The sequence below is a fragment of the Giraffa tippelskirchi genome, chromosome 13, assembly GCF_054371585.1.
Source record: "Giraffa tippelskirchi isolate mGirTip1 chromosome 13, T2T-mGirTip1v1.2.pri, whole genome shotgun sequence".
NCBI lineage: Eukaryota > Metazoa > Chordata > Mammalia > Artiodactyla > Giraffidae > Giraffa > Giraffa tippelskirchi.
The window spans coordinates 64,326,078-64,352,843 of record NC_137287.1 but is presented as its reverse complement, the minus strand read 5'-3'; the positions used below and the strand labels follow the sequence as shown (position 1 = coordinate 64,352,843).

Genomic DNA, 26,766 nt, shown 5'->3' with positions numbered 1-26,766 from the left:
AAGCAACCTGAGTTCCCACTGTCATACTCTCAACATAAACCCAGGGAACTGTCCTTCAGGTCTCAGACATGAAGAAGGTTTTGCCTCAATTTCTAAGAAAGAGTTCCAAGGCAAAATTTAAAATGATGCTATTACACAGTTCTGGATCTCAAACCCAAAGATGCGAATTCTGATCTCCATTTACGACCCCCCAAGAAGAATTTCACTTATAAGTGATGATTTTCGTGTACCCAGTATGTGACTTAGTATCACACTTCTTAACAAGGGAATCAAATCTTATTCTACCACATACTCAATTTTCCCTCCTTCCTTTTTTCCTTTCCCTTTTACTACCAGCACCACAGTTGTATGTAAGTTTGCATCCCTATCTACCTGTCTTTGAATTATGAGGTAACAAAGGTATCATTTTAGTGCCTCGAACAGCCACGAAAGTGACTACTAACCATATAAGCAATTAATCTGAGTGTAAGTTACATAACATCCTAAATATCCATGGGGAACTAAAAATATAAAGAGGAATGTCTTCTTCCTTATGCATTTTTTCTACTCTGCTTTTCTCCAGATAAAATAAAAATGCTTATTAATGACTGAGATATTACATAATTTAAAGTAACATGATGATCTGGTGGACATGGTAAAGGCAGAGCCCAGAACCTTTGAAGTCAGCAAGACTGAAACAAGCTCTAGCTGGCAGTTAAAAAGTATCCAGTTTTATTTCCCCGAAAGGCCTTGCAGAGGCTGACCCTGCCAATTTATACTAACATTCTCAATCATGCATATCCTTAGGTTAGCAACCTCTTAAACACAAGTAGGCTGAAGTCTACCATTAGCTTCCAAATTCTCTCTGCTTTCATTCTACGAGTCTCTGTCAGTTTTGGAAATAAGTTCATTTGTAATTTTTTTTTAATTCCACATATAAGAGATATCATATGATATTTGTCTTTCTCTGACTTACTTCACTTACTATGATAGTCTCTAGGTCCATCCATATTGCTGCAAATAGCATCATTTTATTTTTTATGACTGAGTAATATTCCATTACTCAGTAATATTCCATTCCATATACACACCATGTATTTTTCCAATCATCTGTCAATAGACATTTAGTTTGCTTCCATGTCTTGGCTACTGTAAACAGTGCTGCAGTGAACACTGGGGTACATATATCTTTTCAACCTTACATTCACTCTAATTTACTTGCCACAACTCATCAATACTACAACTCACCTCAGATCACTCATGACCTCACTCCCTATTAAATATTAGTAATACAGCATTTTAGTCTTAGAGTTTTACTATCATATTTCACATTTCCACATCCTTCTATACTCATGTCCCCGTTTTCCTTCCTAAAGCCATCTCTTTCCTAACATCACACTATTCTGGTTATTTTTGCATGTTCTGATCTCACCTTAGCTGGTTCATGAACCACTCATTGACTTTAGAAATTAGTCTGGCAAGGCTCAGTTCTACCCCTTTCTTTCACCATTATACACTCTCTTCTAAGATTCACCAGCATTTCCTAAATTGACATTTTTCACCCAGAACTCTTCTCTAAATTTCAAAACCACATGACTACCTATTGGACATCTGTTAAGATGTCAGTAACTTTGTAATATGTAAAAAACTGAATTCATCACCCTGCCCTCAACCTAACCTACCTACTGTGTTCCCCTCAAGACCTTGTTCTACATGCCAAAAAAGTTTCCCTGACATCTCCTTTCCACTGATTTCATTTCTCATACATGTGTGTGCACTTGTACACATGTATGTATGCATGAAAGAGAAAGCCTCCTGTGAGTATGGATGGGTATCTTTGAGTGCCTATGTGAATCTTTTGGTGATTAAAGTGAAATTAGTCAACAGGGTATGTGATTTGCTCTAGAAATATTAAACTGCTCAGAGCAGTACAGAGGCTGAACAGTTGAGTTTAATGGGAAATTAGGCTTTGCAAGATGAGTATAATGGAAGAAGTAAAGGGAAGGGATTAGAGAATTCAAGAGAGTAATTATCATGTTGGATCATAAACTCTTATGTTGAGTAATAGGTCAGATGAGATCAGCTGCATTCAAGGTGCTATGGCCATAATAGTAGAGAAAGTAAGAGAATAAGTATTGATAGAAATTATGGTCAGTACTCTGTAATGACCTATATGGGAAAAGAATCTAAAAGAGTGGATATATGTACATGTGTAACTGATTCACTTCGCTGTACAGCAGAAACAGAACAAGGTAAAACAACTAAACTAATAAAAATTTTAAAAATAAAAAAAGAAATAATGGTGAGATAACAGGATTAGAGGTCTACGCAGAGCCAAAGAAAATGAATGGAACAGGCTGGAGATCACTGGAATGCTTAAAATTTTTGAGTAATTAAGAGGCCAAGTTTTAAGGAAGAGGAAGAACTATGTTCAAAGTCATTAACTTCGATAGGGGAGGAAGGCATCACCAAATCAAATTCATTCATTGGTTTTTACCACAGCACCCCAGTAGATGTCACCATGTATGGAAATACCCAATAATACTCATACCAAAGGAAGAAAGTGGGGAAATCAAATCCCTTATGATTATATAGTGGAAGTGGAAATAGATTTAAGGGACTAGATCTGATACAGTGCCTGATGAACTATGAACGGAGGTTAGTGATATTGAACAGGAGACAGGAATCAAGACCATCCAGAAGAAAAAGAAATGCAAAAAAGCAAAATGGCTGTCTGAGGGAGCCTTGCAAATAGCTGTGAAAAGAAGAGAAGTGAAAAGCAAAGGAGAAAAGGAAAGATATTCCCATCTGAATGCAGAATTCCAAAGAATAGCAAGGAGAGAAAGAAAGCCTTCCTCAGTGATCAATGCAAAGAAATAGAGGAAAACAACAGAATGGGAAAGACCAGAGATCTCTTCAAGAAAATTAGAGATACCATGGGAACATTTCAGGCAAAGATGGGCTCTATAAAGGACAGAAATTGTATGGACCTAACAGAAGCAGAAGATATTAAGAAGAGGTGGCAAGAATACACAGAAGAACTGTACAAAAAAGATCTTCACAACCCAGATAATCACGATGGTGTGATCACTCACCTAGAGCCAGACATCCTGGAATGTGAAGTCAAGTGGGCCTTAGGAAGCATCACTATGAACAAAGCTAGTGGAGGTGATGGAATTCCAGTTGAGCTATTTCAAATCCTGAAAGATGATGCTGTGAAAGTGCTACACTCAATATGCCAGCAAATTTGGAAAAGTCAGCAGTGGCCACAGGACTGGAAGAGGTCAGTTTTCATTCCTGTCCCAGAGAAAGGCAATGCCAAAGAATGCTCAAACTACCGCACAATTGCACTCATCTCACACACTAGTAAAGTAATGCTCAAAATTCCCCAAGCCAAGCTTCAACAGTACGTGAACTATGAACTTCCAGATGTTCAAGCTGATTTTAGAAAAGGCCGAGGAACAAGAGATCAAATTGCCAACATTCGCTGGATCATCAAAAAAGCAAGAGAGTTCCAGAAAAACATCTATTTCTACTGTACTGAATATGCCAAAGCCTTTGTGTGGATCACAATAAACTGTGGAAAATTCTGAAAGAGATGGGAATACTAGACCATCTGACCTGCCTCTTGAGAAACCTGTATGCAGGTCAGGAAGCAACAGTTAGAACTGGACATGGAACAACAGACTGGTTCCAAATAGGAAAAGGAGCATGTCAAGGCTGTATATTGTCACCTGGCTTATTTAACTTATATGCAGAGTACATCATGAGAAACGCTGGGCTGGAGGAAGCACAAGCTGGAATCAAGATTGCCAGGAGAAATATCAATAACCTCAGATATGCAGATGACATCATCCTTATGGCAGAAAGTGAAGAACTAAAGAGTCTCTTGATGAAAGTGAAAGAGGAGAGTGAAAAAGTTGGCTTAAAGCTCAACATTCAGAAAACTAAGATCATGGCATCTGGTCCCATCACTTCATGGGTAATAGATGGGGAAACAGTGGAAACAGTGGCTGACTTTATATTTTGGGCTCCAAAATCACTGCAGAATCACAAAATCACTGCAGCGATGAAATTAAAAGACACTTACTCCTTGGAAGGAAAGCTATGATCAACCTAGACAGCATATTAAAAAGCAGAGACATTGCTTTGTCCACAAAGATCCGTCTAGTCAAGGCTATGGTTTTTCCAGTGGTCATGTATGGATGTGAGAGTTGGACTATAAAGAAAGCTGAGCACCGAAGAATTGATGCTTTTGAACTGTGGTGTTGGAGAAGACTCTTGAGAGTCCCTTGGACTGCAATGAGATCCAACCAGTCCATCCTGAAGGAGATAAGTCCTGGGTGTTCATTGGAAGGACTGATGTTGAAGCTGAAACTCCAATACTTTGGCCACCTGATGCAAAGAGCTGATTCATTTTAAAAGACCCTTATTCTGGGAAAGATTGAGGGCAGGAGGAGAAGGGGATGACAGAGGATGAGATGGTTGGATGGCATCACCGACTCAATGGACATGGGTTTGGGTAAACTCCGGAGCTGGTGATGGACAGGGAGGCCTGGCGTGCTGCGGTTCTCGGGGTCACAAAGAGTCGGATACGACTGGGTGACTGAACTGAACTCATACCAGATTATTCTAACATATATAATTTGTATATTTATTTCTAATGGCAGGACCAGAATTATTTCTAAATTACCATAACCATTTTTCTTTAAGAGAACAATAAAAAAAAAAGTATATCTACTGAGGATAATATCAATATTTACTGGAGTCTTATTTTTTAAAAGAGTAAATTAAAATAAACATTACAAGAAAACATAGGTTCAATACGCATTAGTAAAATTCTGCACATGTAAAAATCTGGAAGAAATATGTAAAAATATAAATGGAAAAAATTCTATTTGTGTGGTAACAGTTTAAAAAGTAAATGTGGATAAATAACATAATCCAATATATTTTATTCTTCAGAAATAACCTTATATATGTCATTGTAAAAGAATAATACCTTATCTAAGATTAAAAAAGAAAGCAAGAATTTGTCAGTAATACATACCTATGGCATGGGAGGTGTGGCTTAGTGCCTCTCATAAGGCAACAGAACAATAAAATTTACATTATGTTTTTTCCTTTAACTATAAATAGCTGAGTTGGCAAATGAGTGAATCATGTAGTAGAAACTCTGTGACAAAGTTGGCTCTCTATGACATTCTGGCACATTGTAAAGATATTCTTATCACTCGTATTGTAGGATTTCTGGTAAAGTACTTCAATTAACACTTTTAACAAAAGAGTATTTTAGAAATAAATGTTTTGTTCAATATACTGAACAGTAATATTTCAAAACAATTTTTAAAAACCATAGTGCTTCCTGATCACCTCGAAAGTATATTTAGCTCTCTTATGAGTACAATTATGTTACGGTATTCCATACAATTTTCAAAATTCCCTAAATCAGTGTTATTAGACTGAGATTCAGCACTACTGTCTAAATTACTCAGCATAGCACATACCAAAATGAGCAGTATAAATATAATTTTCCAGTAATGAGGATATAAAAGTGTAAGCCTATGACTTGTGGACAAAATTATCAGTTTCAAATGTCTACAAAAATGCTTATAAAGAAAAGGAACAGTTCAGTTACTTTATAAGTCTATCCTTTTAAGTAGAATTATCCTTTTAAATTGTCAGACCTGGATGATAAAATATTCCAGGCCAAGTTCCACCTGTACAAATAAACTCTTCAAAATATAGGCTTTGCAAGGCTTTACAATTTCTTATTTCAATGTAACTGACAGACCAAGAACAGACGCGAAATCCAAAGATGTGAGAACCATATCTTATCACTTCTTCCCTTGAAGTTTAATCACAGAAAAAGCACTGAGAGCACACAGATTGGTCTTTCCTATTTTTGAGACTCCATGAGAAACAGCATTTTTCTAAGGTAACTAAAGTCCATTCACAACATTTTTTCATTTAAACTCAGCATCCCTAATTGTAACCTGGAGGTGAATCATAAAACTGCTATAATGCCTGCAAACCTCATACTCCTCAAGGTTACAGCCCAGAACATTCAATTTAAAGGGTGATATTTCCTAGATACCATGAGGCACTTGCCTGAACAGAAAGGAAAGCCTTAAAATATAAACGACATTTAGTGAGATTGTTTTAAGCACCAAAAAGTGGATTTGAGGAGGAAACAGCAGAGATTATTTGTGTTGTGTGCTTAGTCGTGTCCAGTTCTTTGTGGCAACCATGGACTGTTAGCCCACCAGGCCCCTCTATCCATGGGATTTCCCAGGCAAGAATGCTAGAAATACAGACAATTTCCTACTGCAGGAGATCTTCCTGACCAGGGATTGAACCCGCATTTCATATTTCCTGCATTGGCAGGCAGGTTCTTTACCACCTGGGAAGCCACCTGAGAAGCAGAGATTATAGAAATGAGAAAATAATTAATGTAGTTTCTCTTCAGATGTCAGGTGTTAAAAGCACTACTGAAGATACAGTATCATTCAAAAAAATGTTTTAACATACTCTAAATTTTTAAATATAAAATTTAGACAAAAACAGTATCTCAAAAGTAGAAGTCATGTTTTTCCTCCTTTTCCATTATGTGGCAATTCACTATCAGAGAACAGGGAGAAAAAAGTTAGATCTCAACCTAGGTAAGTTTTGCTACTTACGCTTAGTTTGCAAGAATGTTTTCGTGGCCATATTAGAAAATTGTGACTAGATGAAATTGAAAATGTACTTATGATCCTGGTCCACATCTTCCTATCCAAATACTATAGAAATGTTATCTTGAATTCTAGCCATCTGATATTTAAGGAATAAAAAGATACCCTAACCAGACAGTACACATGTACTATGGGTCAAGCAGGTTCCAATCACAAAGCAGTACCATTGTGTAACTATCACCAAGTACTGTAATAAAATAAATCGCTAGGTAGTAATTTTAATTGAAGTTGAATTTCTCTAATTCTATTATTTTGAGATGTTCAAGCTAACTCCCCTTAAAGAACATATGTAAGTAGAGAAAGGATGTGAATAAAGCCTGCAAACTCAATTTACGCGTGAGTCACATGCCACAACTAATTCTCTAAGAAATTCTCTTGATAGTCTTAAAATTTTTTTAAGTGTGGCCTGTATCTATTTCTAACTGTATAGATGACTGCAAAGTGAAATCCAAATAGATGTTTCTTAACACATATACGTGAAATCTAGAAAAATGGTACAGATGAACTTGTTTGCAATGCAGAAATAGACACAGATGTAGGGAACAAACGTACGGACTCTAAGGAGGGAAAGTGGGGTGGGATGAACTGAGAAATGAGGATTGACATATATACACTACTATGTACAAAACAGATGACTCATGAGAAACTACTGTATAGCACAGGGAACTCTACTTAATGCTCTTTGGTGACTTATAGGGGGAGGAAATTCTAAAAGGGAAAATACACACATACATATAGCTGATTCACTTTGCTGCACAGTGGAAACTAACACAACACTGTGAAGCAACTACACTCCAATTTAGAAAACAAAATTGAAATGTTATCTACATAATTTCTAAAGTAATTAAGTTATAAAAATAAAGCTATTAACTCTAAAAAAAAAAAAAAACTAGATGTTTCAGCTGACACTCAAAAACAGTATTTCTCAGTAGAGATATTCATATTTGAGGTACAGTAATGCTTCAGACTTGCTCTACCAGCCTTGACAACTCTGAACTGGAGCAGACACCCCAGGGATGGGATACTAGAGAACTGGACTTTGAAGGGAAAGGCATTTGATCAGCATATCACTCCCTGTTCTCTCTCATTCCTTCAAGCTCCCCACTGTGCCTCCATGGCCACTGTTGATCCACCTTCTGTCACTATATATCAGTTTGCATTTTTAAAGAATTTTATATAAATTAAATCAAATACATAATATTTTCAATCTGGCTTCTTCTACTCAGCATAATTATTTTGAGACAAATCAATGTTGCAGTGTGTAGTACTAGTTCATTTCATTTTCTGACTGAGTAGTATTCCATTGTATGGATATACTATAATTTGTTTACCCATTCATAGACTGATATATATTTGGGTTGTTTCCATTTTTTGGTTATTACAAATAAAGTTGCTATGAACATACACTTTCCAGTCTTTGTATGGATATATGCTTTCTTTCCTCTTGGGTAAACGGCCAGGAGCAGAATATATAGGCTATACGGTAGGTATTTTTAATTCTGTAAGAATCTGCCAGTTTTCCAAAGTGGTTGTATTATAATATTTTACATTCCTATCAGCAGTCTAAGGGTTCTAGTTCCTTCACCATCTGCAAACATTTGCTGGGTCAGTCTTTCTAACTGTATCCAGTCTATTAGATATATATTGTTATCTCATTGAAATAATTTGCATTGCCCTAAGCACTAATTATGCCAAGTATCTTTTCATGCATATATGCTATTCGTTCAGTTAGATTTTTTTATCCAATCTTAAAACCACTGCCTTTTATTGGGATAATTATTCCACACTACTGAGGGAAGACCCTCTGAGTACTCTACCCAGGGCTCCATAATTGTGAAGTTTTCCAGTCTAGCTGATGGGACAGGGATTTTTGACCTTGACAGCCACATACCGCTCCAGCTAGTCCTTTCAAATGGTTCCTTCCCTCAGCTCAGGCCTGTTGGTTTCTCACCTGAGCTAATCAATATCCCACTAAACACCTGCAAGAACCTTCTTGCAGATCAAAGATTCTTTGTGTAAATATCTCTTTTCCAGATCTCTGGCCCATGGATTGAGCTGATCTGGTCACCTTGAACTCTGTTATATTTCTTCAATTCAGGGAGTCAACTGTATTCTGCCCAAGTTCCCCCACCCTGCACTACAACCTAGAAATTTCCTCAAGACTACTGCACCAATCATGGGTTCACCTCATTTGTTTTCTGTCAGTCACTGTTCCTCCATGCCTGATGCTCAGTGTCTTCAAAACTGTTTCATCTGTTTTATCCAGTTTTATTTGTTTCAGGAGGTAAAGTAATTCTGGTAGATATAGACATTTATAATCTTAGAAATTTATGACTTAAGTGATGATAGGATTTTCTATTTAAGAGTCATCAGGTAAGGGATCCCAGGGCTTTCAGGTAGGGCATAGGACAAACAAGTCAGATTCACCAAATAAATGTGAAGGGACTATTAGAGAAAAATATAGAATCGCCTTCTTGTTACATCCCACAAGTTGCTTCTGTTCATTGAACCAGTTATTCAACCACTAGAAAAACGTTTATGATTCTAAGTATGGGATTCACTCATTCATCACTCATTCACTTTCAGTAAAACTGCACCCTCTCTCTATTCAAAGATAATTGTAAAACTTTCTCATAGACTGAGGCATTTACTTTGCCCTTGTAAAGTTTTTCAGTCAACATTTCTTGCCCATCAGCTGCCACTGGAACAAAGGAAACCCACTACACCTTGGTGATATTTGCTGCTCACACAAAAAGAGGTGACGATGGAATCAGGCTTCACCCTGCCAGTTGTTTTTGCAGGGTCACAGAGCAATCTTTACAACATTGCCAAACTGGACTCTACTGCTCCACACCCTGGACAGTGAAATGGCTACCCACACCAGTATTCTTGCCGGGAGAATTCCACGGACAGAGAAGCCTGGCAGGCTACAGTCCACGGGGTCACAAAGAGTCAGACACGACTGAGAGACTAACACTTTCACACACTATTTTTTACATTCCTCTGACATAAACCTATCCTGGTCTATGTCTTTGACTGTATGGAAACTCAAAAGAAAAGGTTTCAGTCCTTGTACCATAGCAGTAAAAATGCTTCCAAAGGCAAGAAAGACTGACTGGTAGACTCCTTACTGTATAAAAAGGGGAACCTTCAGTATTTCACTGTTTCAAGATTTTTCAGCATTTTTATTGCACTTAAAGCAGCCTAGAAATGCTTAAACATTTGATGATTCAGTTAACATGTCTATTAAGCATCGATTTAGTAATGAGCACTATCCAGTGCACTGAGAATACAGATGTGAAGTAAACCCGTTCTTCAAGATGCTTGTGGTCTGGAGTGGGTCTCAGGGTTCTATAGGCTAGTAAGTATAAAATTAGAAAAAAGTTTGTTTCCATGAAAGGTAATACCCAAGATGAACTATTACAGAATTTTTAAATTATAAAATAAACAAGTTTTTAAAAATCACAGAGATGAAGCTCACTTATTATCACTCCTCTTAAACTCTACCAAGCAAACTGTCAAGTCTTCCACGGGAAAGTGCTATCAGGCTTGCCAAACTATGAACCATAGGTTAAATTCCACTTGCTTCCTGTTTTTTTATAAATATTTATTGGACACAGCTGCTCATCATTCACATATTGCTTAAGGCTGTGACATCCTATCACAGAGTTGAGTAGCTGCAAGACGTCACATGGTCCCTGACACTGAACTTATTACTACTAACCCTTTAGAGCAGTGGTCCCAACCTTTTTAGCACCAGGGACCAGTTTCATGGAAGACAATTTTTCCACAGATTAGGGGTGAGGGGGATGACTTTGGGATGATTCAAGCATAATACATTTAATGTGCACTTTATTTCTATTATTATTACACTAGTTCCACCTCTGGAGAAGGACATGGCAACCCACTCCAGTATTCTTGCCTAGGGAATCTCGTGGACAGAGGAGCCTGGTGGGCTGGTATCTGTGGGGTCGCACAGAGTCGGACACGACTGTAGCGACTTAGCAGAAGCGGCAGCAGTTCCACCTCAGATCATCAGGCATTAGATCCCAGAGTGTGGGACCCCTGCTTTATAGGGAAAATTTGATAGCTCCTACATCAGATGATTAACTCATCAGTCCTGTGTCTAAACAAAGACCTCTACCTAAACCAAGGTTAATACTCGGCTGCCTTGAAATCCTTGCCTGGAGAATCCCAGGGACGGCGGAGCCTGGTGGGCTGCCGTCTATGGGGTCGGTCGCACAGAGTCGGACACGACTGAAGCGACTTAGCAGCAGCAGCAGTAGCAGCAGCTTTGAAATCTATATTAAAGGAAATGAAACCACCCATGAGCCAAAGAGCCAATTTTATGCTCAACAGTGGCTTTCTTTCCACTCAGCCCATCATATCTGTCTTGTTTGTGTAGTATCAGAAAACGCCTGACCGTTAAACTCTTTATAGTCCTCTACATGTTTTTATATGCCACCTCTTCCCTCAAAAGCCACAATATTTCGAGCTTCTTACAATTGTCATAATGCGAATGACACAGTGAAAACCTTGATGTCAATCCCACCTGCCATGTGACTCCCCAAATACATGATTTTTCAGTAAATCATTTTCTTTGTATTATCTTGATTTGGTAAATGCCATGAAAAAGTATCAACTATTTCTACTACTATTTTCTTGAGGTTTTTTTTAATAATCTTTTTTTTAAGAAGGGAATTATCCCCTCAATATCAATTTCTCACATTCTGCTTTTCTAATGTCAACTTTTGCCAATAACATAGGTGCTCTCATTGATTTACAAATAGTTGTTTGATACACTAAACAAATTTACCATGACACCGATTTCTTAAAGCCCTTTAATTTAGAATTGCCTGCATAAGATAGAGTTGTCTTAAAATATTATCAATTACTCCCAAATAGATGATTAAGCAAGCTACAATAAGAGTATCAAATCAAATCTAAAGAAATTCAAAACAAAATAATTCAGAACCCTGCTGCCTCAACTGGTAAAGAATCTGCCTGCAACGCGGGGGGAGACCTGGGTTCGATCCCTGGATTGGGAAGATCCACTGGAAAAGGGAAAGGCTACCCACTCGAGTATTCTGGCCTGGAGAATTCCATGGACTGTATAGACCATGGGGTAGCAGACTCGGACACAACTGAGTGACTTTCATTTTCATAAATAAACTTCCTTAAAAATAAGAAGTCATGGAAAAAGAATCTAAAAAAGTTGTGGAGATATATATATAACTGATTCACTCTGCTGCACGACAGAAACACATTTTAAATCAACATACTCCAATACATTTTTTATAGTTTCAAAAATTAAAAAATAACAAACTTAAAAAATTAAGTCAGTTGTTAACACAAAGGTGTTTCTCATGAAAGTATAATGGAGAAAATGTCTTTATTTCTGTATGGAAGGACCAAAAACTGGTAGTTTACTTAATTGGTTTGGGCTAATATAAGAGAATATCACAGACTGGGGGGCTTAAACAACAAGTATTCATGTCTTACAGTCCGGGAGTCTGGAAGTCCAAGGTCAGGGTGCCAGCATGGCCCAGGTCTCGCTGAGGGATGTCTTCCTCTTAGGTCCTCACAAGGCCTCCTCCGATGCATGCTGGGAGAAAAAGCCAGATCTCCTAGCTCTTCCTCTTTTTATAAGTCCACGTGAGGGCTCCAGCCTCATGACCTCATTACCTCCCGAAGGCCCCACCCCCAAATATCATTTCACCTGGGTATGGATTTCAATCCATGGATTTTGAGGGGACACAAACATTCAGTCCATAACAGTAGTAATTAGCTGCTATGATGAAAATACCCTTAGATGCAAAATCATCTCTACAGACCCTGTATTTTTAGGTCAGATTTCTATTTCACTCAACCCACTCCCTCCTCAAATCAATTCTAGAGTCTCAGAGCCTATTTTCAAAATGAGACTGCCTTAAGGGTCCTCAGCTGAAGCAACTACACAGCACTGGTTCAGATTCTTCTATTTATCCACTAGGGCCAATCAGTGAATAAGCCAACTCAGTGGCTGTTCCCCAGGCCCAGCCACTAATAGTCTTTAAATATAATTAGAGACATTACACACCTCTGCGAGTTTTCAGGGAGTTTTCTGCAGTTGCTCTTATGATGTTGTACTTTAAACATTTTAAACAGGGCTATGTCTAGTCACTGAATTATTTATGTTACTTCTTATAAAAGTCAAAAATTCCCTCTGAAGTTTCCAAAATAAAAAGGCAGAGCTAGTTTTCAAGCTTGGGCTATTTCCTTATTTCAAGACCCAGGTGATAAGATGCAGGTCAATGAGATGTTTTCGGTTACCTTTATAATCCTACACAGCAACGCTTAACGTACATTATATGGAACAACATGCAATAATAGAACAAATGTTTTACTACTACTACTCCAGCTGCTGTCTTCATTTAATAAATTAATTGCTCTGTGTGTGTGTGTGTTAGTTGTTCAGTCGTGCCCAACTCTTTGCGACCCATGGACTACAGCCCACCAAGCTCCTCTGTCCATGGGATTTCCCAGGCAAGAATATTGGAGTGGGTTGCCATTTCCTTCTCCAGGGGACCTTCCTGACCCAGGGATCGAACCTGAGTCTCCTGCTCCATAGTTTTACCTTAAAAATTCATTTGGATAATTTAGCAATTACTTCATTTTCCATTCCTGTTTCTTTTGAACTCTCATGTTAAGTAAATATTTATCTTTTTCAGTTTAAGTACCATCAGAACTACCTATAAAAATCCACTGTCTTCTCTTATTTCTAGATTTGCTGTTTAAAAAATCATCACATAGAGATCATTAGCCTTCCTTTTATATTTTTTTATTTTCTTCATATGGCCCTCTGATGAGAACAGATTTAGAATAATAGAGGGAAAATAAGGTCTATTTATGGGCTCCTTTCTCTCCAACAGTTTTGTATGTAAGGATATGGTTTCCATGACAAAGAAAGCATCATGTAAACCACTGAAGTATCAATGTGGCTTTCCTGTCCCTCACTCTAAATACTGACCACAGCAGAAACATCAATAACTCCACATAAACCCCTTTGAACATCATTGACTATTTCCCTCAAACTGATTTTTTTAAATGTTGAATCAATCCTAATACTGAATTCATATTCCAAAAGATTTGTCCAAAGGGTTTTGTTGGAAATATTAGCAAAATACATCCACATAGGAAAATATAATCCTTTTGTTTCTAGTAGTATTTTCTTGTGCAACTCTGGCATCATAGCTTTTGCTTTAGAAATGATTGTACATCTAGAAAGGATGGAGTTTAATAATAATAATAATAATAATAATAATAGCCATCATTTAATAAGAACTGAAATGTGCCAAACTTGTACTAGATGTATTAAATATAATAAAATCTATTTAATCCCCACAGAAATCCTATTAATCTCTCTTTTTTGCACATAAATAAATAGAGAACTAATAAGTTTAAATGCGATGACCAAAAGGAGGTAGCTAATAAGCCTCTAAGCTAGAATATGCATCAATATCTGAACCTCAACTTCTATACAACATGGTCTCTCATTAAAAAAATGACCACACATGGAACTTCCCTTGTGGTCCAGTGGGTAAGTCTCTGAACTCCCAATGAGTGGGGCCTGGGTTCAATTCCTGGTCAGGGAACTATTGATAGATTCCACATGCCACAACTAAGAGTTCACATGCTTCAACTAAAGATGCCAAATACCCCAAGGAAGATCAAAGATGCCATATGCCGTGATTAAGACATGGCACAGCCAAATAAATAAATTATGTGTGTGTGTGTGTGTGTGTGTGTGTGTGTGTGTTAGTTTCTCAGTTCATGTCTGACTCTTTGTGACCCCATGGACTGTAGCCTGCCAGGCTCCTCTGTCCATGGAATTCTCCAGGCAAGAATACTGGAGGGGTAGCCATTCCCTTCTCCAGGGGATCTTCTCAACCGAGGGATCAAATGACAGTTTCCTGCATTGCAGGCAGATTCTTCACCATCTGAGCCTATATATATATATATATATATATATATATATATGTGTGTGTGTGTGTGTGTGTGTGTGTGTGTGTATATGTATATATTGTTTTTTAATTGATTTAATTTATATATAAATTAAAAAACAATGACTGCACTTGGTTTTAGACTTTTAGGTGTTTCTATATTAGTGCCAAAAAAAAAAAAATAGGCTAAACATTTCAGGATGCTGCTGCTGCTTCTAAGTCGCATCAGTCGTGTCCGACTCTGTGCGACCCCATAGACGGCAGCCCACCAGGCTCCGCCGTCCCTAGGATTCTCCAGGCAATAATGCTGGAGTGGGTTGCCATTTCCTTCTCCAGTGCATGAAAGGGAAAAGTGAAAGTGAAGTTGCTCAGTCGTGTCCGACTCTTAGTGACCCCATGGACTGTAGCCTACCAGGCTCCTCCGCCCATGGGATTTTCCAGGCAAGAGTACTGGAGTGGGGTGCCATTGCCTTCTCCGAACACTTCAAGATAACCTCTCATAATCTCCCTAAATTAATACAGTACCGAGCAATCTAAAAAATTCAAATAACAAATTCATCTTCAGAGGAACCAGAGTCTGTTATCAACATCCCTCATTTCGTTTGCCATGCTGAATGTAAAAATTTAGATTGTGAGTCTAGATGTCTCTTATTTGGGGTTTTAGAAATTTCTGAAAAGTATTCAACACTTGGCAGCCCCTCTTAAGAGACCTACTACCTTCCCTGTTTTGCTCACCTTCCCTCTCACTCTTCTGTGAAGCATCTTCTATCAGGGATCCCAAACTCCAGGATCTAATGCCTGATGTTCAAAGGTGGAGCTGATATAATAATAATAGAAATAAAGCGCACAATAAACACAATGTGCTTGAATCATCCCAAAACCATCTCCCCACAACCAGTCCATAGGAAAACTATCTTCCATGAAACTGGCCCCTGGTGCCAAAAAGGTTGGGGACTGCTGTATCTAGATTATTTCTATTGAATTCTAGAGGGCAGTTATAATAAGCTGTAAACAAGAACGCATTTGAGTTACTTCTAATGTGGTGGAAGAACGTAGAACCTATTATACAGAGTGAAGTAAGTCAGAAAGAGAAAACAAATATTGTATATTAACACAAATATATGGAATGTAGAAAGATGGTACTGATGATCCTATTTGCAGGGCAGTAACTGAAACACAGACATAAAGAACAGATTTGTGGACACAGTAGGAGAAGGAGAGTGTGGGACGAACTGGGAGAGCAGCACTGAAATACATTACCATATGTAAAATGCGTAGCCAGTGGGAATTTGCTGTATGAAACAGGGAGCTCAAATCCCATGCTCTGTGACAACCTAGAGGAATGGGATGGGATGGGATGTGGGAGGGAGGTTCAAGAGAGGGGACATACGTATACCTGTGGCTGATTCATGCTGCTGTATGGCAGAACCAAACATGATACTGTAAAGCAATTCTCCTCTAAATAAAAATAAATAAATTTAAATTTAAAAAAATAAGTCTGTGGATCCACATAGCACAAAGCACAATGTTGTTTGAATAAATAATATGTTTAACACTTGTACTTATTGCATTTCGAATAGATTTTAGTGATTAAAACATTACAAGTTATTTGATAGTATTTTAAAATTCATAGCATGTTTGTCACATCAACTATCATAAAAATTATAATATAACATGAATGTTTCTATTGATTTCTTACTTTAAAAGAACTCTTCATAGTGAAAAGTAAAAAACCAATGCATTAGTCCTTGAAGAGTAAAATTTTCATTCTGCTAGGTCTATTATAATTTGCACAGCAAAACAGGAGAAGTATCCTAATACCTTCTCCATAATTGTGCAAGATTACAGCAATAGACAAAAGAAAAGGCCCACAAGCAAAAAACTGAAAAGTCCTCCAAATAGAATATCTTGTTGACTACACCCAAGAAATGAATACGAGAACATAAAAGAACAAAAAGTACTAAGACTGACTCTCAGGATACCCCTCTGTCTCCTCTCCCAGCACAAATAATGTCCAGCACTACAGCCTCAGCAAAGGAGGATCTGGGATGCACAGTCTGAAAAGAGATACAGTCTAGACTGTGTTTCTTCCCAGTTATTAGCATGTGTTTTTTAAAGGGCTCAGCAGCATAAAAGTGAGGCATGGACATTTTAGGCAAAATATTCAAGAGCCACTCTTTAATTAACTTCACCAAAGATATTCAGCATTATACACCAGTAATTAGAATTTAGAGCTATTTGCTCTGTAATATTAAAGAATGACAAAGCTTCCATTATTTATAAAGCTGTATTTTTTCAGCTTTTCATTTCACTTGCTCAAATTGGTTCTGAAAATATATTTCAAAGTATCAAGCTTCACCTTAATCAAAATTGTCTCAAAATTCCAGTGTGTTCTCATTGCTAGCAATGGTCACCCCTAAATAAATAGATACTTACTCCATAAGTAAGTATTGACCTTGATGTGATTGACCTTGATGAACACAAGTAATGTCTCTCCCACAGTTATTTGAGAAACAGGATGCTGCCTGCTGCCTAGCCTTTGATCCACATAATGTATCTCAGTCTTTTACCCAAAACCAGTAGAAAGACATTAAGTTCAGAGTTAGATCTGTCTGCCAACCCCAGTTCCATTACCTACCATTGTTTCATTCAAGGAAAATTGTTCAACTTCTTTGAATCCCTCTCCCAACAAAATTTACTTCACTGTCACTAAGAATTACATGAAGCAATTCTTTATTCACAACTGACAAAAGCATGACCAACAGCATTTTATTCCCTCAAGGAGCCCACCCCCACTCTCCTAAATATGTTTTATTCATATCTCTTCCTCAGGTCTGAACACTTCCTTCAGTCCACAATGCTCAGTGGCTTTGATCTTGCCCATGAAATAGATAAATGGGCTTCCCTGGTGGCTCAGTGGTAAAGAATCTGCCTGCAATGCAGGAGCCACAGAAGACACAAGTTCCATCCCTGAGTGGGGAAGATCCCCTGGAGGAGAGCAAGGCAACCCACTCCACTATTCTTGCCTAGAGAATCCCATGAACAGAGGAGCCTACCAGGCTACAGTCCATAGGGTCGCTAAGAGTCAGACACAACTGAAGCAACTTAGCCTGCACGCATGAAATATAGGGACTGGCTAGTATCAGGTAGGAAGAAGAGGCAGCGAAATCATCATCATGGACCTCGCTGGTTCTGTTTGCAACAGTTCCTATTCATTTGCTTAATTCATCCTCAAAGGAATATGTTTATTTTCAAGAAACATCTAAGTAAGTGCTAATCACAATGTGACAAGATGAAGCTCAGTCTAATCCAACCAAAGAGCCAAACCATAAACTTTTTTCGATCATAATAACATAAGTTAAATTACAATAAAACTGTGGGCATAAATCAGTGTTTCTGGAGTTCATGAAAGCTAAAAACTGAATGTTTGGATGCTGTGAATCAGATACACAAAAATCATTCACAGCCTTATTTTCTTTACTTTCTGTCGCAGAGACTGGAGAATTGAGATGCCTTCCTAGAATCCCCCACAGTTGGGCTTAGCCACGTGACTCACTTCCAGCCAATGAACTGCAGGCCAGAAGGACAGGCTTTTTCAAATGGACAATGGTGTAAGTTTTGGCGTTCTGCTTTTGCCCTGTAACCCTCTCTTTTCCTCCATGTGGATCATGGATAGAAGGCTAGAGGCACAACACCCACATTGTAACCATGAGGCTGAAAACAGTTTAAGGATAGAAGGAAGCCAGGTTTATGCAGAACGATTTTATCAGTCTGAGATTCCCTAGCTCCAAATTCCTTGTTATACGAAACAAATAAACCTCTTACTTGTTTAAACCACAATTAGTTGAGTTTTCTGCTAGTTATCATAACTGAACTTTATCCCAACTAATGCAGCCTAAATGGAGAACAAAACTTAGTCTAACAAAGAATGGCAGAGAACTCCAGGGAGGAAAACAGCAGGAAACATGACCATATCTAAGAATGAATGTCCTTGGTTTGGAGAAAAATGAACAAAATAAATTCACTGAAGTCATGGAGATACAGTGGAAGCCTATACAGAAGGTAGCAGCAGATAGAGTTTTATCTGTGGATAAGGGCCCAAATACATAGTGTCTGAGTGCTCGGACGAAGGGTGTGAAATAGAGACTCACTGAAGGGATGATGAGGCAAGAGACAGGGGATTTACATACAGTATATTATAGTATACTTAGTATACTATGGGGCTTCCCCAATGGCTCAGCAGGTACAGAATCCACCTGCAGGAGATGCAGGAGGTGCAGGTTCAATTCCTGGGTTGGGTAGATCCCCTGGAGGAGGAAATGGCAACCCACTCCAGCATTCTTGCCTGAAAAATTCCACGGACAGAGGAGCACGGCGGGTTACAGTCCATGGGGTTGCAAAAAGTCAGACATGACTGAGCGATAAAGCATGCACACACAGTGTACTATAGTATAGTATGTGTGGTGTAGTATAGTATAGGGTTGTGTACTATAGTATAGTATGGTATGCTATGCTATGCTATGGTGTAGTGCAGTGTAGTATAGTATAGTGTGGTATAGAGTAGTATTGTATAGTATAGTATAGTGTGGTATAGTGTATTATAGTGTAGTGTAGTGTAGTGTGGTATAGAGTAATATAGTGTGGTATAGTATAGTGTAGTACAATATGGTATAGTGTAGTATAATATAGTATGGTATAGTGTAGTATAGTATAATGTAGTGCAGTATAGTGTGGTACAATGTAGTGTAGTATAGTATAGTATAGTATGGTACAGTGTAGTATAGTAGTGTGGTATAGTGCAGTGTAGTGTAGTATAGTGTGGTATAGTGTAGTGTCATATAGTATAGTGTAGTGTGGTATAATGTAGTACAGTATAGTATAGTACAGTATGGTAATCTGCAAGGGATTTTTCCAGTTACTGAATCCACATACACATGAAACCAATATTTTTAATTTTTAAGGACCTAGAATGACACAGCCATACAACGTCTATTCCTCCTAGATGTTCCTCTTTGTAATCTATGAAGTAGCCCTCACTCAAGTCCTCTGAATAGTACTCAATTCAGAGCCATCCTAGTGAAAGCCCTCAAAATAAATAAGTAAATAAAAAGCAAGGATGTGTTTATCACTTGGACACACTGTCCTTTGCATGATACCCAAACTCTTCACTTGTCCTCTCTCCCATATCCTGTAACTCCAACTAACAATGCCATGACACTTTTGGCAACACCAGAAAGAAAAAGTCCAGCTATTGATCTAGATGGTAAAAAACAGATCAAATACTAAGTTCAGAGTCTAATGTCTTAACTAGACAAGAATTATGGGAGAGAGCCGTGCTTGCTTCCTCAAATGGGCTGTGACTTTTAGCAGCCTTGACTTTTCTTCTTTATTTAACAAACACTGACACAATGTATCTACATGCTCAGCACTGTTTTATGTGCTTTGTAAAGAAAAGCAAACAACATTTAATTTTCCAAACAACTCTATAAAGCACTTAGTGTAATTTATCACCATTTTACAGACAGAAGCATAAAGAGGCTAAGTAACTTTTCCAAGCGAAAAAAATCTACATCCAAAATATTTATATATACTAATAATTGCAGTCATCTACCTCCCTTCAAATTAAAATTCTGATCAGTGTCAGGAGTATATGATCACAGCCTGAACTCCTATTACAAGTTTTTGCCTCCTTATAATTGTCATTGGCCTATCCTCAGGTTGTAAAGGGAGGATTAGGAGGAAAGAACTGAGCCTTCTGGCGAATGTTCACATCTAGACTAACTAGAACAACTGCATCACAAATCACCTCTATCTTTACAGTGTTTGATACACCAGAATTAGGCTAAATTGGCTAAAATAAGAACAAAGTAGGACTTCCTAGGTAGCTCAGTGGTAAAGAATCCACCTGCCAATGCAGGAGACACGGGTTTGATCCCTGAGTCGAGAGGAGCCCAAGAAGAAGGAAAGGCAACTTACTTCAGTATTCTTGCCTGGGAAATCCCATGGACAGAGGAACCTGGTGGGCTACAGTCCATGGAGTTGCAAAGAGTCAGACACAACTGAGCAACTAAACAGCAACAGAGAAACTGTTAACCAACTGTAAGATGGACAGAGCTTTCCACATAAGAGAAATTTTGTGGAAAGCAATATATGATTTCAGCTTTCATGGATCATGAATTGCTATGGGTTGAGTAGGGGCAACAAGAAAATCAATGTGATTCCAGAAAAAAGCTGGAGTTTGTTTCCAGAAAAAAAAAAAAAATCAATGAGCTTCCAGACAAAGCCTCTATGAAAGGCTTCTACTTACAGCCATGAGGGACTAGCTGGTGTCAGAGCATTCTCTACAGAAAACAACAAGAAACCCTGGGTAGATTTTTTACAAACAAACCAAAACAAAACAAAACAAAAAAAACTGATGGCAATGTGTTACCAAGACAGCAAAGACTTGAGGAGTCAATATCCTCAAGAAAAAGAAAGTATAATACAAAGAGGTAAGGCTAAATTCATCATTATATGTTCCTTTCTGTCACTGGCTTTTTTTCAGGTGGTGGTCAAGAGGCTGAAAAGTCAAACAGGCAGCAACTCAAAGGCCAAAAAGCTGAGTAGAGTTCAACAGAGAATTCAGTGGTCTCAGGGGATTAAGAAAATAAAGATGAGAGCCCACCAAAGGGAGGATCCCAGAAAATACTTCTAGTTTTCACATAGGACTCATCAGGGGCTGTGCTATAAGACTAAGTGTGACTAGAAAAGAATAGTTTTCATAAAAATTTAGATACAGCTGCAAATCAACTCAACCCCACACAAGGCTGAAGTATTCTTCCTCTAAATCTCCTGCATGCCAGAAGCAAAAGTCAATTCTCTTGCCAGAAGATAACACACAGAGCCTCAAAATCACTTTACAATTTTTCACACACAACTATAAGAAACAGTCATTTCTATGAAATCAGATAACAAAATTGACCCTTATGCTGCTGAAGTTATGAGGACTGTAGAAGAGGTCTGTAAATTATCTGGCACTCAAAAGGTCAACAAACGACAGCTTTAATAGCAAGCACTGAGGAAATATAAAGTGTGTCATGTTTTTTTTAAAAATTCGCTTTTATTCTTTCGGCCAGAGACCCTGGGGGGTTGACTAATAACTTTGTCTCTGTTATATTAAAGGAAAAGATGTGTTGGCTTTATGATTTGATTAAGATTAGTATTAAAAACTAGAGATAGACACTTTCCCTTGTCAGTTCCTCAGCAAGTAACCAGAAGTCAGCAAAAATGACAGTTCCACATTAATGAAACAAGCACAGCTTGAAAAGCATTTAACCTGGCTTTTCTAGCCATTGTCACCACATCATTCCAGGCTGTTCTGTTTATAATTAAACAAAATTTCTGCATATAGCTTCGCAACTTAATGTTTCATAATCAAGGGAAAATAATTACCTTTTAGTCTGGGTGTTCCTTAATGGTTGAAAATGGAAATGCATTATCCATGCTTTCAACATCTCTATTTTGTACCGCACTTAGAACAGCAGAACGGAGGGCTGATATTCGGAATTAAAGGCAGTTCAAATTTATAAAGGGTTTTACAAACATATGAGTTCTTATTTTTATACCCGTAAGTAAGGATTGGGTTTTGATATTTATACACTGCTGCTGCTGCTGCTAAGTCGCTTCAGTCGTGTCCGACTCTGTGCAACCCCATAGACGGCAGCCCACCAGGCTCCCCGTCCCTGGGATTCTCCAGGCAAGAATACTGGAGTGGATTGCCATTTCCTTCTCCAGTGCGTGAAAGGGAAAAGTGAAAGTGAAGTCGCTCAGTCGTGTCCGACTCTTAGCGACCCCATGGACTGTAGCCTACCAGGCTCCTCTGTCCATGGGATTTTCCAGGCAAGAGTACTGGAGTGGGGTGCCATTGCCTTCTCCGATTTATACACTAATAGCTAAGAATATGAGGCCTACGAAATTTAAATGACAGTAACAGCCCCGGTAATACTAAATTGGGGTAAAATTATGGCTAAATTGAGCAGAAACGATGGTATTAATTTTCCTTGTGCCATTTACTCATCAGGTTTTCAAGGTCACTTTAAACTAGATTTGAAATATCCAAACGTTATTTTGAATAACTGTGCCCCAAGTTTTAGATATACCGCAGACTGGGAAGTGTATTAATATAACAGACAAAATTAAAAAAGAGAAAAACTGAGATTTAAAAAAATTGTCGACTTCCTCCCACCACTCCACTTCTTCCACACTGCTGCCCTAACAGGACCCAACAGGACAAAGAACGTTGCAGGACAAGGGACACAGCAGGACGTGTAGACCAGGGCAGCATGAAGCCCTGTTCTCCACTGGCGCCAGCACCATGATCCTCTGCTTCCGGGTCACCAGCCAGGGAAGCTCTAACAACATCTTTGGTGCCACCAGGAGGTGAAGAGCTTCCGGGCAAAGAATCCGGCTGCCAACGCAGGAGCCACGGGTTCAACCCCTGGGTCGGGAAGATCCCCTGGAGAAGGCATGGCGACCCATTCCAATATTCTTGCCTGGAGAATCCCATGGACAGAGGAGCCTAGAAGGTATAGTTCATGGGGTCGTAGAGTCCGACACAACTTAATGACTAAACAACAACAACCCGGAGGTGAATCACTTCTGCAGGGAGGTGCCCATCACAGTCGTGGGCTGCAAGACTGACCTGAGCAAGGACATGTAGCTGGTGAAGAAGCTGCGGGAAAGGACTGGAGCCTGTGACCTACCAGAGGGGCCAGGAGATGGCGAGGACCGTTTGGATGCAGGGTCTCCATCCAGTGCTCAGCTTGGCTGCACAAAAAGTGTGCACCATCTTCCAGGGAGTGGCCAAGGTGACCCTTGGGCGCAGTTGCAACCTCTGGTGGAGGATTACGCAAAGCTTTGGTGCAGTAACAGGATGGCCTGGGGCCCTCGCTGCCCCGAAGGACCCCACCGCGCGGGAAGGAGGTGGGCAACGACCTTCTGCCTGGTTGACAGAGCTGGACTCTGTCCCTAGGTTGTGGCCGCCGTATTGCATTTCAAACAGATGAGCACTGTCAAGGCTGGCTCCCTGGACTGAAGAAAAACCCCGCTGAGGTCTGAAGGAAGGGGATCCTGGGCCCATCAGCCCTGTAGAGGCCCAGCCCTAGAGTCTCCTGGAATTGCTGACAGACCGTCTCCCCGCCCCGGGCCGCGCATCCGGGACCAGGCATCCTGGAGCCAACTGTGAAGCTTGGCGCCACCTCGCGGCTGTTTCTGGATCTGCACCTTCAGGACCTGCATGTCTACGACTATCTGCGCCGAACTCACAGTCGGCCCTATTCACCTTTGCCCTGCCCATCACGGTGGTAATTGTTAACAACTGCCATTATAATTACAGTTACAAATGACATTGTTCTGCGTGCTCAGTCACTCAGTCGTGTCTGACTCTTTGCTATCTCATGAACTGTATGTAGCCTGCAAGGCTCCTCATGGGATTACCCAGGTAAGAATACTGGAGTGGGTTGTCATTTCCTCCTCCAGGGGATCTTCCCCACCAGCGATCCAACCCTCATCTCCTGCGTCTCCTGCATTGGCAGGAGGATTCTGTATCACTGAGCCACCTGGGAAGCCACAACGATATTACTTATCCACCCCCCAAAAAATTGTTACGTGAAATAAACAACCACTTATTTCACAAAATAAACAACTGTTGGCAACCACGATACCCCAAACCCTACCCTGGTGGTGACACAATGAAAGAGGTCTGAAAGAATTGTGGTTCTGGAAAAATTATGGTTATCTGAGTCAAAGCTTTCTTGTAGTTCTTAATCTTTAGTTACTATGACATATTCCAAGAAGTAAGGTGTCCTTAAGTACAAAATAATTTTCGTTCTCCATATGAGTTTTTTCTTTCCCCCAGGAGGGAGAAAATAAATTCAGAAAAATGAAAGAAGCAAAGAAGATCCATGACTTCTGATGAGCACGAATAAACAGACAAGATCTGAAATTAAGAACAAGAAGATATAATATGAACTGACCATTTAAAACATTGGCAGTTTTAAGTGATGTTTGTTATATTAAGCAAAACCTTTTTATGATAGGAAAATAAAATATCGGATTCTTGATTTTTAAACAGTTTCAAAAAACCACTTACATAATAAAATATATTCTGAGACTTGCATACCACTATATGATATCATAGGATAACAGTTCAATAGTTCAAGTAAACAACAATTTTTGACTGAAGCACTATTCTTCACTTTAAGAAAAATAACAGCAAAAACTAAAATAGCTATGAATTAACAGGACAATTGATGTACAAGAGATATATCGTGAAAGCTATTAAATTTAAACTTTATTCATGGACACAAATAAGACGTGAGTACACAGAGAATCACACCATGTTCTGGACTGAAGGTAAAAACACTGTAAGCCAATCAGCTTCCCTTAAATAAATTCATAAAATCGAAACAATCAAATTTTGAACAGAAATTATATGGAACTTTACAACGTGATTCTAGAATTTAATTGAGAAACTAAATGCACAAAATAAGTAATACAATCTTAAAGAAATAAAAATTAGTGATTCATTTGACAGCTCCAATACCAAAACTGTGACAAAAAATTTCAGTACCTAAGAGAGAGTCTGATTGTCTTAGAAATATTACTAATAAAGTAGATAAATAGAATCAAGTACTGGAAAACAGACCTACCCATACAAGAATAATTAGTGTATAATAGTGTTGATATTTCAGGTAATTGTTAAAAATAGCAAAATAAAACTGTGACCATCCATTTGAAAAACTAAAAACAGATCACTATATCACAAATTCACAAAAATAAATTTCTGTCATACTAAGAAACTAAATGTAATAGGCAAAACTACAAATTTTAGAAGACTATATAGGATATTATATTGTTTTCATAGAAAATGTCTTCTTAAACAAAACTAAAACCCAGAAGTCATAAAAAATCTGTATATTTAAAAAAAATTTAGTAAGAAAAATCCCTTAAAAAAAGTAAAAATGAATGAGAGAATAAGGATTATAGTGTACAAAGGATTTCTACACATCAATTTTTTAAAGAAAAAGAAATGTCTTCAGGATGTATGAATAAGCAGACCACAGAAGAATAAATACAAACCTCAAATCATTTATAATCAAATTGTTAAGAACCTTGGGAACTAAAGTTTACCATCAACTTGGTATAAAATGAAAAGAATTCAATAAAATCTAGTGTTGGTTTGCCTTCATACCATTCCTAAGACTACAAAATGTCACAGCTGTTTTGAAGGACCTTTGACAAAATCAGTCAAAATGTAAAATGGGCACAGATATAGATCCAGGTACTTCAATTCTTCAAATTTATCCCTCAGAAATACTTGAATATAATGTAGGGTAGAAACCATCATTATATTGTAAAGTAATTATCCTCCAATTAAAAATTAAATTAAAAAAAAGAAATGTTTGAATAAATGTTCAGGGATATGTACAAAAGCAATACTTAAAGCATTGATTATAACAAAAATTACAACAACTTAAGTATCTATCAATTAAAGAATTTTTATATGTCATGATAATCTGGAACAATTTTATGGACTCTGAGGGAGAAGGTGAAGGTGGGACGTTCTGGGAGAATAGCATTGAAACATGTATATTATTGTATGTGAAACAGAACACCATTCCATGTTCCATGCATGAGACAAGGGCTCAGGGCCGGGGCAATGGGATGACCCAGAGGGATGGGATGGGGAGGGAGGTGGGTGGGGGGTAAAAAAAAAAAAAAAAAAAAAAAATTACATGTAGATGTTAAGAAAAGGGAGGCCAACATGTTCTAAAATAAAAAATTCTCCTAAAATGTCCATAAAATAATTGAGGTGATGTACAATATGTACATTAAAATATAATTTATCTTTTAAAAATATAGATGAGCATGTACATGCAAATTAATAGAAATCTATATGAAAATATAACACCAAATATTAACTGTGATTTGTCTTAGGGAGTAGTAAATGACTAATATAACTTTAAGTAGTAAGAAGTTATAGCCAACCTACTTAATACTGTTGTAATAGGTACCTAACAAATATTATGCTG

General features: G+C 38.3%; 1 protein-coding gene across 1 annotated transcript in view; it reads right to left on the bottom strand.

Moving 5' to 3' along the window:
- The window catches only part of MALRD1 (MAM and LDL receptor class A domain containing 1), a 764,811-nt gene extending 740,953 nt beyond the window's left edge, over nt 1-23,858 (bottom strand). Inside the window, exons 1-2 of the mRNA XM_081558804.1 lie at nt 23,437-23,858; nt 12,216-12,318 (exon numbers count right to left, since the gene is read on the bottom strand). The gene's annotated coding sequence lies outside the window, so the exon portion shown is untranslated. The remainder of the gene's footprint in view (nt 1-12,215; nt 12,319-23,436) is intronic.
- Nucleotides 23,859-26,766: the final 2,908 nt, after the last annotated feature.